Source organism: Moschus berezovskii, chromosome 25 (genome assembly GCF_049115385.1).
Source record: "Moschus berezovskii isolate FMDL1 chromosome 25, NW_MosBer_1.0, whole genome shotgun sequence".
Classification (NCBI taxonomy): Eukaryota; Metazoa; Chordata; class Mammalia; order Artiodactyla; family Moschidae; genus Moschus; species Moschus berezovskii.
Genome location: NC_142484.1, coordinates 52,080,138 through 52,098,532, shown reverse-complemented (window position 1 = coordinate 52,098,532; position 18,395 = coordinate 52,080,138). Strand labels below are relative to the sequence as shown.

Here is an 18,395-nt window from a genome sequence, read left to right as displayed (position 1 = left end):
CCCCCTGAAACTAACACAACACTGTGACTCAATGATGCTCCAATATAAAATAAAAATGAGAAGGAAAAAAAAGACTACAGACAAAACTCAAAACAAAAGGGACAGATGGGTGAACGGGGAAGTTCCGAGGTTTGGGCCTGACACAGAGCTAATTTTCCCTTCAAGATATTTAACAATTCTGGAGATGCATAGGGCAGGAGGTTAGCACAAAGCCTCTGAAAAGCAGAGTGGAGATTTTGGCAGTGTTATCAGTATAAGGAAACATAAATTAGAGGCTCAAGTCCAGCTAGGGGAAATGGGCATAACTCACTCGCAGCTGGAAGCCCCTCCCCTGAGTGACCACACATCATCAGTGGGGGCAAATGACAGGGAGGCAGAGGCTGGTCAAAACCGAAACCCAGCGTCAACTCAGCTTAGTCCCAAGACGGTACATGAGAAATATGTTTGAGAAAATAAAAGACGAAGGATTCCAGAAAATTGGAATCCATCATGAGAAGGACCAAATGGAACTTCTGTAAGTGAAATACATAAATGATGACGTAACGAGCTCATTAGATATACCAGAAGAAAGAACTGGCAAAATGGAAAACAAGTCAGTAGAAAATATCCAAACCAGAAGCACACAGACCAAAACCTACTGAAAAATACAGAAAAAACCATAACAGATGTATAAAATACATGAAAATGTTTAGGATATAGATAACTAGAACCTCAAAAGAGGGAAGAAAGAAGGAACAGAGGCAATATATAACAAGATGATGGTCAAGAGTTTGTTAAAACTGATTAAAGAAAACCCATAGATCTGGCAACCCGCTCCAGTACTCTTGCCTGGAAAATCCCATGGACAGAGGAGCCTGGTAGGCTACAGTCCATGGGGTCACAATGAGTCGGACACGACTGAGCGACTTCACTTTCACTTTTCTATAGATTCAAACAGGTATGCAAATCCCTAAAAGAATATATACAAAAAATACACCTAAGCATATCACATTTAGACTGTGGAAAACCAACGAAAAATATCGGAAAAACAACCAGTGGGGGGAAAAAAGACACCTTACCTTCAACAGAACAACTACTGCTGGACTTTGGAATGCTAGAAAACAACAGAATGACTTATTCAGAGAACTAAGAGAAAACAACTGCTCACCATAATACCATGGTCAGCAGAAATACCCTTTAATAAGTGAAGGCAAAGTAAACACATTTTCAGATAGGCAAAAACAGAAAAATTAACTGGCCCAAACCTACACTAAAAGATAAAAGTAAGATGAAAATTCAAAAGGAATTAAAAGCCACAAAAGAGGTCAATGTGTGGGAAAACAGAAATGAATATTCTCTGTAAAAACCAAACATAATGCCTTAAAGACATATAAAATACAAAATAATTATGTGTAATAATAAAATGATAAAGACAGGGCTCAGAGGAACACTAATGGGAGAGTGACCAAAGTTGTTATTTTTATTAGAATATTGCAAGTCAAGAGTACATATCCTAATTTCTGGAGTAAGCAATACAAGAATGCACAACTAACTAGGTAATCAGGGAGAGAAATACAGTAATACAAAAGAAGTCAAGACAGGAGAGAAAAAAAGAAAAAGAGTTTGGAAACACGGAAATCGAATAATAAGATGGCAGATTTAACCCAAGTACCTCACCAATTGCATTATATATAAATGAACTACCGACCACATAAGAGAGGAAGATTGCTGGACTAGGTACAAAAAAAATTTGCTGACGGGAATGCAAAATAAGGCAACCACTACGGAAAACAGTTTGGCGACTATTCAAGCAGTTAAACATAAATCTGTCACATGACCCTGCAATTCCACTCCTAGGAATTACCCCAAATAATTTTAACTAAGCAAAAATAATCCTGCTTATTTAACTTCTATGCAGAGTACATCATGCGAAATGCCAGACTGGACAAAGCACAAGCCGGACTCAAGACTGCCGGGAGAAATATCAATAACCTCGGATGCGCAGATGACACGACCCTCATGGCAGAAAGCAAAGAACCAAAGAGCCTCTGGATGACAGTGAAAGAGGAGCGTGAAAAAGTCCGGGTTATCCCGCCGCCTTCTATCTCTCCCCCGGCCCCTCAGGCTAATTCGCCAAAACGACCATCACAAAGGGGAAGAGGAGGGACGCCCGCTACATGTTCTCTAGGCCTTTTAGAAAACACGGAGTTGTTCCTTTGGCCACACACATGCGAATCTACAAGGGGCATATTGTAGGTATCAAGGGAATGCGTACTGTTCAACAAGGAATGCCCCACAAATGTTACCATGGCAAAACTGGGAGAGTCAACGATGTCACCCAGCATGCTGTTGGCATCATTGTAAACAAACAAGTTAAGGGCAAGATTCTCGCCAAGAGAATTAATCTGCATATCGAGTATATTAAGCACTCTAAGAGCCGAGATAGCTTTCTGAAACGTGTGAAGGAAAACGATCAGAAAAAGAAGGAAGCCAAAGAGAAAGGGACTTGGGTTTAGCTGAAGCGCCAGCCTGCTCCACCCAGAGAAGCACACTTTGTGAGGACCCTGGACTGTAAAAAAAACAAAACAAAACAAAACTTGGCTTAAAACACAACATTCAGAAAACTAAGACCACGACATCCAGTCCCATCACTTCATGGCAAACAGGGAAACATTGGAAACCGTGAGAGACTATTTTGGGGGGGCTCCCAAATCACTGCAGATGGTGACTGCAGCCATGAAATTAAAACACACTTGCTCCTTGGCAGAAAAGTTATGACCATCCTAGATGGCACATTAAAAAGCAGTGACATCACTTGCCAACAAAGGTCCATCTAGTCAAAGCTATGGGTTTTCTGGTTGTCATGTATGGATGCAAGAGTTGAACTATAAAGAAAGCTGATCGCTGAAGAACTGATGCTTTTGAACTGTGGTGTTGGAGAAGACTCTTGAGAGTCCCTTGGACAGAAAGGAGATCAAACCACTCTATCATAAAGGAAATCCGTCCTGAATACTCACTGGAAGGACTGATGCTGAAGCTGAAACTCCAATACTTTGGCCACCTGATGGGAAGAACTGACTCGTTGGGAAAGACCCTGATGCTGGGAAAGACGGAAGGCGGGAGGAGAAGGGGACGACAGAGGATGAGATGGCATCACCGACTAAATGCACAGGAGTTTGAGCAAGCTCTGGGAGTTGGTGATGGACAGGGAGGCCTGGCAAGCTACAGTCCATGGGGTTGCAAAGAGTCGGACACGACTGAGCGACTGACCTGAACTGAAGCAAAAATGTGCGTAGGAATGTTCATAACAGAGTAGTGTTATTCACAATAACCAAAAAGAGCAAAATAAAGCAAAAGCAAGCAAAGGAAAGGAAATAATAAAGAAGAGAAGTCAACGACACTGAAATCAGAAAATCAATTTTTTAAAAAATATCACTCAACCCGAGAGATGGTTCTTTGAAAACTTCAGTACAATTGATAGGGTTCTCGGACGAATAACTTAAAAAGAGAAACACAACTTAACCAATATCAAGAATGAAAAAGAGGGTATCACTAGAGACTGTACTGACATTAAAAATAGAATAAGGAAGGACTTCCCTAGTGCCCAGGGGTTAAGAATCCGCCTGCCAATGCAGGGGACACAGGTTCGATCCCTGGTCCAGGATGATCCCTCATGCTTCAGAGTGACATGCCCGTGTGCCGCAACTACTGAAGCCCACACTCTAAAGCCCAGGCTCTCCAACAAGAGAAGCCAGCACAATGAAAAGCCTAAAACAAAGAGCAGCCCCCATACTCTGCAACTAGGGAAAGACTGCACGCAGCAATGACATCCCAGCACAGCCAAAACTAACTTTCACTTTCCAATAAAAATGCTAAAAATATATAACTAATATTACAAACAACTCTATGCATATAAAACAGACAAGTTAGATGAAGTAGACCAATTCTTCATAAGTCAGACTACCAAAACTCACCCAAGATGAAACTGATAATCTGAAGAGTCCTATAACTATTCGACAGATTGAATGTGCAGTTTAAAATCTCCTGAAAAAAGATATTCAGGCCTGATGCTTTCACTGGTAAAAATCTAACAATTTTAAAAGAACACCAATTCTACACAATCTCTTCCAGAAAACAGCAGAGAACTAATGCGAACAAATTCTGTGAACTTCAGATTACTTAATATTCAGTTCAGTTGTGTCCAACTCTTTGAGACCCCATAGACTGCAGCATCCCTGTCCATCACCAATTCAGAGTTTACTTAAACTCATGTCCACTGAGTTGGTGATGCCATCCAACCATCTCATCCTCTGTCGTCCCCTTCTCCTCCCGCCTTCAACCTTTCCCAGTATTAGGGTCTTTCCCAATGAGTCAGTTCTTCCCATCAGGTGGCCAAACAATCTTGCTATTTCAAAGAACAGCAAGGAGAGATAAGAAAGCCTTCCTCCGTGATCAGTGCAAACAAATAGAGGAACACATTAGAATGGGAAAGACTAGAGATCTCTTCAAGAAAACTGGAGATACCAAGGGAACATTTCATCCAAAGATGGGCTCAACAAAGGACAGAAATGGTACGGACCTAACAGAAGCAGAAGATATTAAGAACAGGTGGCAAGAATACACAGAATTATTTAATATTAAAGCAAAACAAAAGTGTGTCAGTCGCTCAGTCATATCTCTTTGCGATCTCATGGACTGTAGCCCGAAAGTCTCCTCTGTCCATGGAAAGCTCCAGGCAAGAATACTGGAGTGGGATGCCATGCCCTTCTCCAGGGGATCTTCCTGACCCAGGGATTGAACCTGTGTCTCCTGCATTGCAGGCAGTTTTTACTTTCTGAGTCACCAAGGAAGCCCAACAAAGATAATACAAAAGATGAAAACTGCAGACTAATACCACCCCCTTAAAAAATACAAAAATCCTTCATAAAATAATAGGAAATCAAGTCCAAAAATATATGAAAAGCATTATACAACACCACAACTTAGTAGGATTTGTTCCAGAAATCCAAAGCTGGTTCAATATTCCAACACCAACGTAATCCACCAAATCAACAGGCTAACATAACAAAGAGAAAAATCACACGATCATACCAAATGATGCCGAAAAAGCATTCATGATTTTAAAAGTTTTCAGCAGACTAGATATAGAAAGTAACTTCTTCAACTTGACAAAGTATATATACAAAAACCCTACAGTAAACATCATACTTTGTGGTGAAAGACTGGATTTCTATCTTCAACACTGGAAACAAGGGAAGAATGCCGAGTCCCACCACTCAAATTCAACAGAGTCCTAGAAGTCCCATCAGCACAAAACAAGAAAAGGAAACAAAAAGTGTAGAGACTGGAAAAAGAAAACCGTCCCGATTTGCGTGTGACATTACTGTCTACGTAGAACATCCCAAGGAATCACAAAAAAACATGTTTAAATTAGTCACAACAACAAAAAACTAATAAAATTTATTAGTGCTAGAATGAGTAAGTTCAACAAGGTTGCAGAATACAAGAAAAACATACCTAGAAAATGAATATCTGTATACAATTGTGCTTTTATATCTATTGAATATGTAGAAACAAAACAATACATTTATAATCCCATTTATTTTTTAAAAAAGAAACACCTGGGTATATACTTAACAAAACACATACAGCTTGTGTGCTGAAAGGAAGATATAAATAAATGAACAGATATATGTTTTATTAGTCTGCTAGGGCTGGACCCACTCCAGTGTTCTTGCCTGGAGAATCCCAGGGACGGGGGAGCCTGGTGGGCCTCCGTCTATGGGGTCACACAGAGTCGGGCACGACTGAAGTGACTTAGCAGCAGCAGCAGCAGGGCTGTTATCGGAGAAGGCAATGGCAAGCCACTCCAGTACTCTTGCCTGGAAAATCCCATGGATGGAGGAGCCTGGTGGGCTGCAGTCCATGGGGTCGCTAAAGGTCAGGCACGACTGAGCAACTTCACTTTCACTTTTCACTTTCACACACTGGAGGAGGAAATGGCAGCCCACTCCAGTGTTCTTGCCTGGAGAATCCCAGGGATGGGGGAGCCTGGGGGGCTGCCGTCTGTGGGGTCGCACAGAGTCCGACACGACTGAAGTGACTTAGCAGCAGCAGCAGGGCTGTTGTAACAAAGTCCCTCAAACTCAGTGGCTTAAACAATAGAAATTGATTGTGTCACATTTCTGGAAGCTAAAAGTCTGAGACCAAGGTGCTGGCAGAGACATACTGCCTCTAAAGGTGATAGGGAAAGATATGTTCCAGCTATCTTTCTCAGCTTCTAGCTGCCCCTTGGCTCGTGGCAGCACACGCCTAAGCTTCACACAGCATTCTCTCCATGCTTCTACACGCATCGACCCTCTATGCGCACCTGTGTCTAATATGGCCTTTTCTGAGGATACCTGTCATATTGCAACAGGAGTCCCTCACTACTTCAGTACACATCTGTGTTAACTAATAACATTGAGAATGACCCTATTTTCAGATAAGGTCACATTCTGAGGTACTGGAGGTTAGAGCTTATTAGGGGCACTCAAGGGACTCCCCTGATGGCTCAGACAGCAACGGATCTGCCTGCAATGCGGGAGACCCAGGTGCAATCCCTGGATCGGGAAGATCCCTTGGACAAGGGAATGGTTACCCACTCCAGTATTCTTCCCTGGAGAGAATTCCATGCAGAGAGGAGCCTGACGGGCTACAGTCCATGGGGTCACAGAGAGTCAGACACAACCAAGCGGCTAACACTTTCACTTTTCAGGGGGACTCAAGTCAATCCACAACAACACTGTTTATGGGTTGGAGATTCAACATCTGACCTCTAGATTTAGTCACATTTCTGTCACAATCCACTAACACTTTTAGTAGTTAAAGACAAGTTTATTCTAGATTTTATATGAAAAAGTAGAATAAATGAAACAATTTTGGGGAAAAAAAGTGGGAAAAATCTTACTATCCAATTTTAAGATTTACTGTATAGCTAACAAAAATCAAGACACTGTGGTATTGCTGGTGAAACACATGCAAAGATCAACAGGACAGAATAGAGAACCCAAATATAAATCTATACAAGGACAGATAACGAATTTTTGAGGAAGAAGCAAAAGCAGTTCAATAGTGTAAGGATAGACAGCCTGTCCAACAAATAGCGAGGAAGCTAGGGGCAAAAAAATGAAACTGACTTTATACAAATTAACTCAAAATTGATCATAGATTTAAATGTGAGACGTCAAAGTATAAAACTTCAGAGGATTTGCAGACCAACTTCAGTTCTTATAAACGACACCAAACATGCACTCTCTAAAAGGAAAAAAACTTGGTAAACTGGACTTTGTTAAAATTTAAGACTTCTATTCTCCTAGACTTTGTTAAAAGGATGAAAAAGCAAGCTATAGACAAGAATAAGCTATTTACAAACTACATTTCCAACAAAGGATTTGTATCTAGAATATATAAAGAACTCTCAAAGCTCAAAAGTCAAAAACAATTCAACTGAAAATGAACAATAGACATGAACAGACATTTGATCAAAGAAGATACATGAATGGCACATGAAAAGATGTCCAATATTATTAGCCATAAGGGAAATGCAAATTGAAATCACGTAAGATACCACATCATCTGAGAAAAGCTGAATAAAAAAATGCAAATACCAAATGGTGGAAAGAATGCTGAGAACGTACGTCTCTCATACACTGCTGGTAGAATGTAAAACGGTAGAACCTCTATGGAAAATAATTGAGTCGTTTCTTAAAAACTCAAACACACGCTTATCGTATAACCCGGCAATCACACTCCTGGGCATTTATTTACCCAAAAGGAAAATTTATGTCTGCACAAAAACCTGTATATGATTGTTCACAGCAGCTTTATTTGTAATAGCAAAAAGCTGGAAACAATTCAGTATCCTTCAGTGGATGATTCAACAAACCGCAGAACATCTCTATACCGGAACTGCTGCTGCTGCTGCTAAGTCACTTCAGTCGTGTCCGACTCTGTGTGACCCCATAGACGGAAGCCCACCAGGCTCCCCCGTCCCTGGGATTCTCCAGGCAAGAACACTGGAGTGGGTTGCCATTTCCTTCTCCAATGTGTGAAAGTGAAAAGTGAAAGTGAAGTCGCTCAGTCGTGTCCGACCCTTAGCGACCCCACGGACTGCAGCCTACCAGGCTCCTTCATCCATGGGATTTTCTAGGCAAGAGTACTGGAGTGGCTTGCCATTGCCTTCTCCGCTATACCGGAACAGTACTCAGCAATTAAAAACAGTCACGACTGGTACATGAAACAACCTGGATGGATCTCAAGGGTATTATACTAAATGAAAACAGTCAATCTCAAAAGATTATAGACTGTATGATTCTATTTATATAATATTCTTGAAATGACAAAAGTATAGGGACAAAGAACAAATTAGTCATTGCCTGGTAATAGGAAAGGGTGGTAGCGAGAAAGGAAGCACAAGCAAGATGTGGTGATAAAAACAGTTCTGTGTCGTTTTGGTGTTTTGTTTTCTTTTTGCCATGCTCCGGGTCTTGTGGGATCTCAGTTCCCCGACGAGGGATCCAAACTACTGCCCCCTGCAGTGGAAGCACAGTACTCTAACCACTGGACTGTCAGAGAATTTCCACAGTATTTTAACCAAAGTGATGGCTACATGAACATATACATGTGATAAAAATGCACAGACAATAAAAATACATGTACATGTGCAGACACAAAAATGAGTACATGTAAAAACTGGTGAAATGTGATAAAGGGCTAAAGAGTACACCAATGATAGCTTTTTTTTTCTTTAGATCACCTGTGCCTTTAAAATTTTTTATTTATTTATTTGGCTGTGCTGGGTCTTCATTGCTGAGTGCAGGCTTTCTCTAGCTGCAGGGAGTGGGGGCTACTCTCTAGTTGCTTTGTGCAGGCTTCTCATTGCAGTGGCTTCTCTTGTTGCAGAACACAGGCTCTAGGGCACAGAGGCTTCAGTAGTTGTGGTACATGGGCTTAGCTGTCCCGAGGCATGTGGGATCATCCTGGATCCGGGATCAAACTGGTGTCCCCTGTACTGGCAAGAGGATTCTTAACCACTTGACCACTAGGGAAGTCCAACGTCCCAGTTTTGATACTAACAGCTACATAAGATAGCAAGACACCGCGCCCTCCAAGCCCCTGGTGAAACTAGCTACAGTATACAGAATTTCTACACTACTTTAACTTCCTGAGCTGCTGCTGCTGCTAAGTTGCTTCAGTCGTGTCCGACCGTGTGCGACCCCCATACATGGCAGCCCACTAGACTCCCCCGTCCCTGGGATTCTCCAGGCAAGAACACTGGAGTGGGTTGCCATTTCCTTCTCCAATGCATGAAAGTGAAAAGAGAAAGTGAAGTTACTCAGTCATGTCTGACTCTTAGCCACCCCACGGGCTGTAGCCTACCAGGCTCCTCCGTCCATGGGATTTTCCAGGCAAGAGTACTGGAGTGGGTTGCCATTGCCTTCTCCCTGTGAGTCTATAACTATTTTAAAGTTTAGGGACTCCCTGGTGGTCCAGTGGTTAAGAATCCACCTTGAAATGCAAGGGACACCAGTTCAATCCCTGGTCTGGGAAGATCCCACATGCCACAGGGCTACTGAGCCAGTGGGCCACAACTAATGAGCCCAAGCTCTGGAGACTGCAAGTTGCAACTATTAAGTCCACGTTCCACGACTACTGAAGCCTATGCACTTTAGAGCCCGTGCCCTGAAACAAGAGAAGCCACTGCATCGGAGAAGCTCTTAATCCACAACTAGAGAAAGACTGTGCACAGCAACAAAGACCCAGTGCCACGAAAAAAAAAAAAAAAACTTCAAAGTTTAAAACTGCATTATATTCACAGCTGATACGTGTGTAGACATCATGCATGCAAGCATGTACATGCCCTAAATCAGCCTCAGACCCGCTAAGTCCCCAACCATACAACACCAACTAAGCTGATACTGACATGTCACCATGGTGGTAAAACCTCCATTTGTAAGCCCCATCATGAATTATAAAATTGCCTTGAATCACTATTTTGTGCTGCCTGCACTGAGTACAAGGCTTTAAGTTTATGCGTCTGTCACTCACTAGCTAGAAGTATCTTGTGCTGTATCTCAGCTAGCATTTATGGACACTTACTACAGGCTGGGCAGTGCTGTAAGTGCTTCACATACCTAACTTAATCTTCTCAACAATCCCATAAGGGAGGTACTATAATCAGTCACACCATTTTATAATAAATGTGAAGAAAAGAAGACATAGAAAGTTAAGTACCTCGCCGAAGATCACATAGCTACAAAGACAGTCCCAAGAGTTAAACCATGGCATTCTTATCCAGAGCCCTTGAGCTTATTAACCAGTTGGGTCTCTGTAAACTCTCTAAATTTCAGCTTTTCCTCTATAAAATGGTGTTAACTTAGTTTGAGTGTACTCCGGGAGTTGGTGATGGATAGGGAGGCCTGGCGTGCTGTGATTCATGGGGTCGCGGAGGGTCGGACACGACTGAGTGACTGAACTGAACTGAACTGAATATATATAGATGCATTAAGGAGATCAAACCAGTCCAGTCCATCCTAAAGGGAATCAACCCTGAATATTCACCGCAAGGACTGATGCTGAAGCTGAAGCTCCAACACTCTGGCCACCTGATGTGAAGAACCGACTCACTGGAAAAGACCCTGATGCTGGGAAAGACTGAGGGTAGGAGGAGAAGGAGATGACAGAGGATGAGACGATTGGATGGCATCACAGACTCAATGGAGATGAGTTTGAGCAAATTCCAGGAGATGGAGAAGGACAGGGAAGCCTGGCATGCTGCAGTCCGTGGGGTTGCAAAGAGTGTGCTTATGTAGAAACGCACGTTTTGTAAAGTGAGAGAAACAAACATACCAACATACTAACAAGGATCTTTTCTCCAACTTAATAAATGGACATTCACCCTATTCATTTGAACATGTTCCAACTTCAATCGAAGTATTGAGGAGGAATTCTCTATACACAGTGAAAGAACACCCAACTTGTTGACTGTGAACAATAATAAGAAAAGTTGAAGTAACCCACATTCTGCAATTTCTCTCCTGGCACCATATACTATTTCATTCGAAGCACTCATTTTGATTTCACCAAATGTCAGTACAGGAATGAACCTGATGGCATTGAAACGTGTATATTCTCATATGTGAAACGAATCGCCAGTTCAGGGTCGATGCATGTAACAGGATGCTCGGGGCTGGTATGAGGGGATGACCTAGAGGGAGGATAAGGGGAGGAGGGAGGTGGGAGGGGGGTTCGGGAGGGGGAACTCATGTACACTCGGGGCGGATTCATGTCAATGTATGTCAAAACCAACCAATATAATATTGTAAAATAAAAAAAAAAAAAAAGGAATGAACCTGAGGCAGGCTTGAAGCCTGGGTCTGCTGAACGATGCTATTACCTAGGAAATGTCTTTCAACTCATCCAGTCCCACAAAGAACAGTCAGGAATGTGCTGGGGTTACCTGCTCCAATTATTTGCTCCCACTAAAAGCTGGCAAGCTGATCCAAAGGTCCTGGGTCAGAGACAGGAGGGTGTCATCAGCAGACAAGTCCTTGTAAGGATCTAAGAATCCTTACTTCTATTTGAAGGTGTGCTGTGTTGATTGCTGAACTTCCATACCCTTTGCTATTACAGAAACTTTACACTCTCAGACTGTCAGGAGACTCTGTCAGTGGCATCCCTGTCCTGATATGACAAGCAAGTCAACTATCCCCGACATCACTTCACATCATCAAAGCTTTCTCTTTCTCATCTAGGTGCTCTCCCTAGAATGAGTGGAATTCAAAAAGATGCGGTCTCACTGCCAACAAAATGTCTAGCCTATATGGGCATGTTTGAAGAGAGGTCAGAGACAGCTCACCACGCCACCATCAGGAAAGCCCCCGGAGCCCACAATGAGAGATGCAAACTCATGTGAAACAAACACATCGTCTTTCTCGGACTTTCGCTCTAGGGTCACTTACAAATGAAATTTAAATAGAAGTAACACTTGTGGATCATCTATTCGGCGTCATGCATTGTGCTAGCTACTTAAATCTCTCATTTAATCCTAACAGCCGTTCAAAGTATTTTTGTTATCAGTGCCTTTTCACAAATGATTTTCACAAAGATGTTGAAAGTCAAGTGACTCAGTCGTGTCCGACTTTTTGCGACCCCGTGGACTGTAGCCTACCAGGCTCCTCCGTCCATGGGATTTTCCAGGCAAGAGTACTGGAGTGGGTTGCCGTTTCCTTCTCCGGATCACAGAGATGTTAGGTGACTTAATTTCAAAGTCTGAAAGCTACTACGTGAAAGAGGCAAAAGTTAAACCCAAATCAGTCCATAAATCTTTATGACTTATTTCTTACAACCCTATCTGCTGTCCAAAGGAGTCATACTGACTTAAAATGATACCAGAAACAAAGATATTCCTCCTTCATTTTTTTGGTGAGAGAACTGGGTAGTTTTAATACCCAGCAGGGACTATCATGCCTGGAACCAAATTCCTATATGAAACCAATACCCATTTCCATACACCCAATCTCACAGTCTATACCAAATCTCTCCTTACCAGTTAGACTGTGTGTAGTCAGTGGAAGAGCAGAAATATTTTATTCAACCTCTACAATATTTTCAAGTATTTGGACTATACAAGTTGCCCTCTACATTTCAAAATCTGTGAATAATAATCTTTCCCAGATTTATGTTCGTTTACTTGGAAGTACTAAACCTTTGAATTTTACTATAAAATGAAGATTCCAAAACATGTTGTATTCAATTTGCTGAAAGCATTGTAAAAAGGATTAAAGACTAAAATTAAAAAAAAAACAACTTTAAATTCTATGTACTATGTAGCTACATTAATATTAGAATACGGGAAAATGGTAAAAGCTATCCCTTTCAGAGAACTTACTCCAAAAGTACTGTACAAAGTACTTTACAAACACTTCATTTTCTATCTTCCAAAGTGTTAACTCTAGTTTACAAGTAAAGTTACAATGGTAAGAAAACTCAAGTAACCTGCCAAAAGTAATACAGATAGAAAGTGCTAGCTGCTGCTGCAGTTTATACAACTCCAAGCTTTTTCCTCTTACTGTCACAGTTTGCTGCCCCCTAATTCCTATCTGGTCAACATATCTTTGTCCCCAATTCTAAAACCATTATTGAAACACATACGAAATTATTTAAACCTGTTATTAACTGTATCCATTGACTGGTCATAGCTTCTAAAGTAAAAGAATTAAAAAGTGCCTAAAGAATTACCATTAGAAGAATTCAAGTAAGGCAACAGATTTTCATGAAGTCCTGAGAGGTCAAGAACAGATAATTCACACAACAAAACCTTTATCACTGCTTGGGAGTTGCTGTTCGTAAATCGATGTGAAGACAGTAAGACCAGGATACCATCTTAAGTATTTAAGACAATGTAAATACTGTAAACCCACCAGCCTAAAGTCTGAGCCAAAGAACCCATTTTCAAAATCATGTTACCTTCAATATTTACTAAGTGAATTATGAGCATTATTATTATTATCGTCTGCTCTTTAAAGTCTTATTATTAAATAGCAAAAAAGATGTAACCATAACTTGGACAATTTAAACTTCTGAAAGGCTATTACTTCTCCAGTTCCAAATTTTCAAATTTCTTCATAAAAGAATAATATCTGAAAACTAAGATGAGTAACATTCCCCAAATCTGAAATCTTCGATCGATCAGAGTCTGAACCTAAATACATAACTTTTTAATGTACAAGATGCAGTTCAAAATAACATATTAGTTTTTCCTGTCGTTTATCAAACACATTCAGTAGACTGATTAAAAGGGCAATACAAGAACAATTTTCTACGACATGCCAAATAATAGATGAAGTCTTACCTCCACTGCTAAAGCTGCCGTCTGTTGGTCATAATGATTCAGAAGACTGGGCATGAAGGTAGTGTTACAAGGCAAATCTTGGCACCTCCTCAAGGTAACAGGCTCAAAGAACACAAACTATGCCCACCTATATGGCACACAAACATAGTCAAGGGCACAGATAGAAGACGATCCAACTCAGAGCCATGCTTTCTCGATCGAATGAGATTCAGATGATCAGGCCCACTCAATATGTATTTTAGATCTTTGTACACCTGCAGGTCTCAGCTTGGAAGTACTTCTTCTATCTTGCTGTTAAGTTCTTCAAACTCTTTGCACCGTCAGAGGTTTGTTAGCTTGGTCTCATGAAAGGCATTTGTTTTTGTTTTCACAATATGGGAAAATGACATCATCTTGCCTCTTCTTTTCATTTTATTACATCGGGTACCATCTGGCCAACGTGTCAACTGGATCAACCACATTCCCAAACAACAGACTCCATCCTAGGAGAAGAGCTCTTTCTGCCTTTGGCTGAAATATCTGAAAAAATAATTGTTTTTTAAAAATGGGAGAAATTAGCAATTTCCTCTTGAAATATTACAGGCTTGATAGTAAAACTTTGATTAGCTCAGTAAAGTTGTAGGATACACAATCAGTATACAAAAATCAGTTGCGTTTCTACACACTAACAATCAGCTACTAGAAAAAGAAACTTTAAAATACTGCCTTTGGGACTTTCTGGTGGTCCAGTGATTCAAGCTGCACACATCCACGACTGGGGCACCGGTGCACTCCCTGGTGGAGAACTAAACTTCCAAATGCCGGGCGTGTGGCTAACAACAACAACAATCACAGACTTTGACGAGAGATACAACACTGCCTTACAGATAAAACACATGGGTATTTCATAAACAAATACGATAGTTTTTCTACCGTATCATTCTTGCTCTAGATATACCAGAGAATCCATAAATAGCATTTAAAGGCACTGTACCTCCCTCAGTTGTTTACATACCATACAGTTTAATTTCCCATCTATAATGGTAGTTTTTCATTTGTCACAAGACATAATTGATCCATTGGGAAAAACTTGCATGCTGCTGTCCTAAATTTTATTTAAATATCTGCCACACTTAATAACAAGCTATTTAAATTTTATTACAAATGTTTTAATCATCAAATGATTCAGCAGATGGTATCTCTGAAAGGTGTAAAATATAAAGAAAACAAAAGATATGGATTCAAGCCTCTTCCCAACTATGTGAATCACTTAACTTCTCTGAGCTCAGAATTTTCCTTTCTAAAAATTGTGCCTCCCTATCAAAGATGGTACGTAAGTGAATTATAAAATAATGTACTCTATAAAAGGTAAAGCAACATCAAACTTTAGGTAGTTTTATTACTGATTTACAGCAGATACAAAGACTGACTTCTATCAACCAATACTGAACTGGCAAACAGGAGATTCTAAAAGTAGTATCAGGACGTTTTCCCAACAAAGCTTCATCCTTTTAGATAGTACAAAAATTCAGTACATAGCTAGAGAAAACGTTTGACCAACAAACGCTTCATTACACACAGTCAGGCTGCAGAGAAGAATCAACCCTAGAAAGTTACAGCGTGGGCTATGAATGATTTCCAGTTAAGAGTTTCTACCAAGTTTCAGAGTCTGATTTGACACTGCCTTTGCTGGGGGCTTCCCTGGTGGCTCAGACGGTAAAGAATCCGCCTGTGATGCTGGAGACATGCGTTTGATCCCTGGGTTGGGAAGATTCCCTGGAGGAGGAAATGGCAACCCACACCAGTATTCTTGCCTGGAGAACTCCGTGGACAGAGAAGTCCGGCAGGCTACAGTCCATGGGGTCACAGAGAGTTGGATGCAGCTTTCACTTTTTTTCTAGGGACAAAAATATGCATCTCCTTGGGGGCTGGAAGGGTAGGTAGAGTGGAAGGCAAGATTGGTAGGAAAAAAGCTTATTCTAAAACTATCATACTTCCGTTTGGTTTTGTAATGATGTTAAGTCTGCTTTTACTTTATTCGCGCTTCACAGATGGCAAATATTTCTGTTTGAAGTACCCAACCTCGGTTGGGAAAACATGAGAAAGTCAGGTTCAGAAATTCTCAGAGACCCAGGTTAACAGGACAACTCAAATAGATATTAGGGCCCGTGACAGCTTAGACCTTGAAAACTTGACTGGCTTGGCTAAAGCAGGGAAACAAACTGTCCTTTGTGCACTACCAATGACAGTGACCTCTGCATCCCAAGCTTTAATTACTGGGCAGAAAAAACTATTTGGAGAAAGTAAAGCCATGGCTGAATCTTCCCATTTTTCCCTCAAGCATATGGTCTTGAGTAGAAGAAGGGAAAAGGAAAGTCTACAACCTTAGGAATTAGGAACACCAAAGTTACAAGCAACCTCTGCCCCAAATGTCTAATCTCTCTAATACTGAAATCTCTAAATCAGAAATATTTGTTAAAGCTTCTTGGCCTGCCATATTGTTTCCTCCTCCAAGTTGGGCCCAGAAATGTGATGTCTGGCTATGGAAAAGTGATGTCAAACACAGTCATCTATATTTAAGCTTACTTATCAGGCAGCACGGTAACAATTATGCCTGTCACTAATGTGTCAAATAAGCCCTGCAAGCTTTATTTGGCTACAGTATCAAAACATCCATCGAAGTTCCATGTTTGTAGTTTGCTGCTTATGCAGCCTGTTCATCTGCTTGCAACTTAAAAAAATATTAAAGGGAACACTGCTCCCTAATGAATCTGTAGATAACAATGAGAATTTCAAAAATTTCATTTAGACTATTTTTCAAGCAGTATGGGTTCCAAATTTACAGTTCAAAGAAGATTACCACACAAAACACGAGGAAGAAACAAAGTAATATTGAGTTTTTTAAACTAGATGAGAAACCCCCTATACTTCTGTCTACTCTATTTTACCTGTTTTTCTCTTAGTTATTCCTTTCGCCTCATTTACAAACAATGCTTCTCACAGACTTACAAAAGTGCTTTCCTTTAGGGACTTTAACATTCTAATTTCCATACATCAAAACATTTTTGTAAAATTATTGTTAGGCTGGGGTAGGATAAAACCTTAATACATTAAGACTGTAATTTATGATTATTAAGATAAATCAGAAAAAACAGCAGAATGCCATGAGACAAGAGGAAAAATAGGAACAGTAAAAATGTTAAGAAATTTATATTTCGTCCAAATCAGAGGTTCCCTAATTTTCATGTGCTGCAGATTCATAGAAACCCCATAGGTCTAAGAAATCCGAACCTCTGGTAAATGAAGGATATACATGCATTCTAACAATTATCTCGGTACTGTTACAAGTGATCTATAAGTCGTATTTTGAGAAATGCTATCCTAAAGAAGAATAATTTAACTCAGTACAGGATATTTGCACATAATTATGTGCTTAGCAAAAGTAATATATAAAATGAATTTTTTAAAAAGCAGATAAAGAACAATACTTGAATAGAAAAATGGAAAAAAGGACATACATTTACAAAAGAAATACAAATGGCTAACAAACATATGAAAAGATATTCAACTTTACTAATAAAAACATACAAACATGATATATAACATTTTTGCCAATCAGATGAACAAAGAAAGAATAACAGAACACAGTAAAGGAGAGGGTGCGGAAAAAAGAATATATTCAACATTTCAACACTGGGAAATACATTTTTTTTTTTTTTTGGCTGTCCCACACGGCTTGCAGAATCTTAGTTCCCCAAACAGGGGCTGAACCCGGGCCAAGGCAGTGAAGTGTCTAACCACTAGACTGCCAGGAAATTCTCCATTTTCAAATACTACTGGAGGAAAAGCAAACTAGTTGGTATTTCAAAAAAATAGCCAGGGACATCAAAAGCTCTTCAAACGTATATAATTTGATTCAGCAGACCTATTCTACAATTTATTCTAAGAAAGAAAACACAAGTACACATGATGTATAACTGAAATGTTAGTACAACACTGTTTACAAAATAAAAACCCAGACAAACTGAAAGTCTACCAACAAGGAATTGGTTAAATTACGGCACAATCAGCACATAACACACTCGCTAAAACTGATGAGCAGGATCTGTATATGCGGATGTGAAAAGACAGTAACAATACAATAAGTGAAAACTAAAATTTTAAATGGTTTACAAAACAGAATATAGTCTCCCACTTTTGTCAGAAATATACATACGTGAAACAGAATAAAACTTACCTGAATTGTTTAAAGATATGATATTCTAGGGACTTCCCTGGCAATCCAGTGATTAGGACTCCACACTTCTCCTTCAGGGCGCTTGAGTTGGATCGCTGGTCAGAGAATTAAGGTCCCACAAACTGCACGGCGAGGTCAAAAAACAAAAACAAAACAAAAAAGGAGTAAAGTATTATAAATGCTGAAATGTTATTTTAAAATCTGTCCCACGTTATTTCTGTATGGGAAAATAAGTCTGCTAAATCTATAAATGTGTGCTGACAATACTACTACTTGAATCAATGTTTACTGACTGTTGATTAAGTA

General features: G+C 40.3%; 1 protein-coding gene and 1 pseudogene across 3 annotated transcripts in view; one reads left to right on the top strand and one right to left on the bottom strand.

Moving 5' to 3' along the window:
* Nucleotides 1-12,004, top strand: part of LOC148773958 (ferroxidase HEPHL1-like) — a 153,346-nt gene extending 141,342 nt beyond the window's left edge. Inside the window, exon 12 of one of the 2 annotated variants that reach the window (XR_016036293.1) lies at nucleotides 11,775-12,004. The gene's annotated coding sequence lies outside the window, so the exon portion shown is untranslated. Of the gene's footprint in view, nucleotides 1-1,897; nucleotides 2,260-11,774 lie in introns of those variants that run through there. The other variant, XR_016036296.1, reaches the window with a different exon arrangement.
* The window catches only part of LOC148773957 (ferroxidase HEPHL1-like), a 125,150-nt pseudogene that overhangs the window by 100,493 nt on the left and 6,262 nt on the right, over nucleotides 1-18,395 (bottom strand). Inside the window, exons 3-4 of the transcript XR_016036280.1 lie at nucleotides 18,090-18,211; nucleotides 13,874-14,392 (exon numbers count right to left, since the gene is read on the bottom strand). The product of XR_016036280.1 is annotated as a ferroxidase HEPHL1-like (transcript). The remainder of the gene's footprint in view (nucleotides 1-13,873; nucleotides 14,393-18,089; nucleotides 18,212-18,395) is intronic.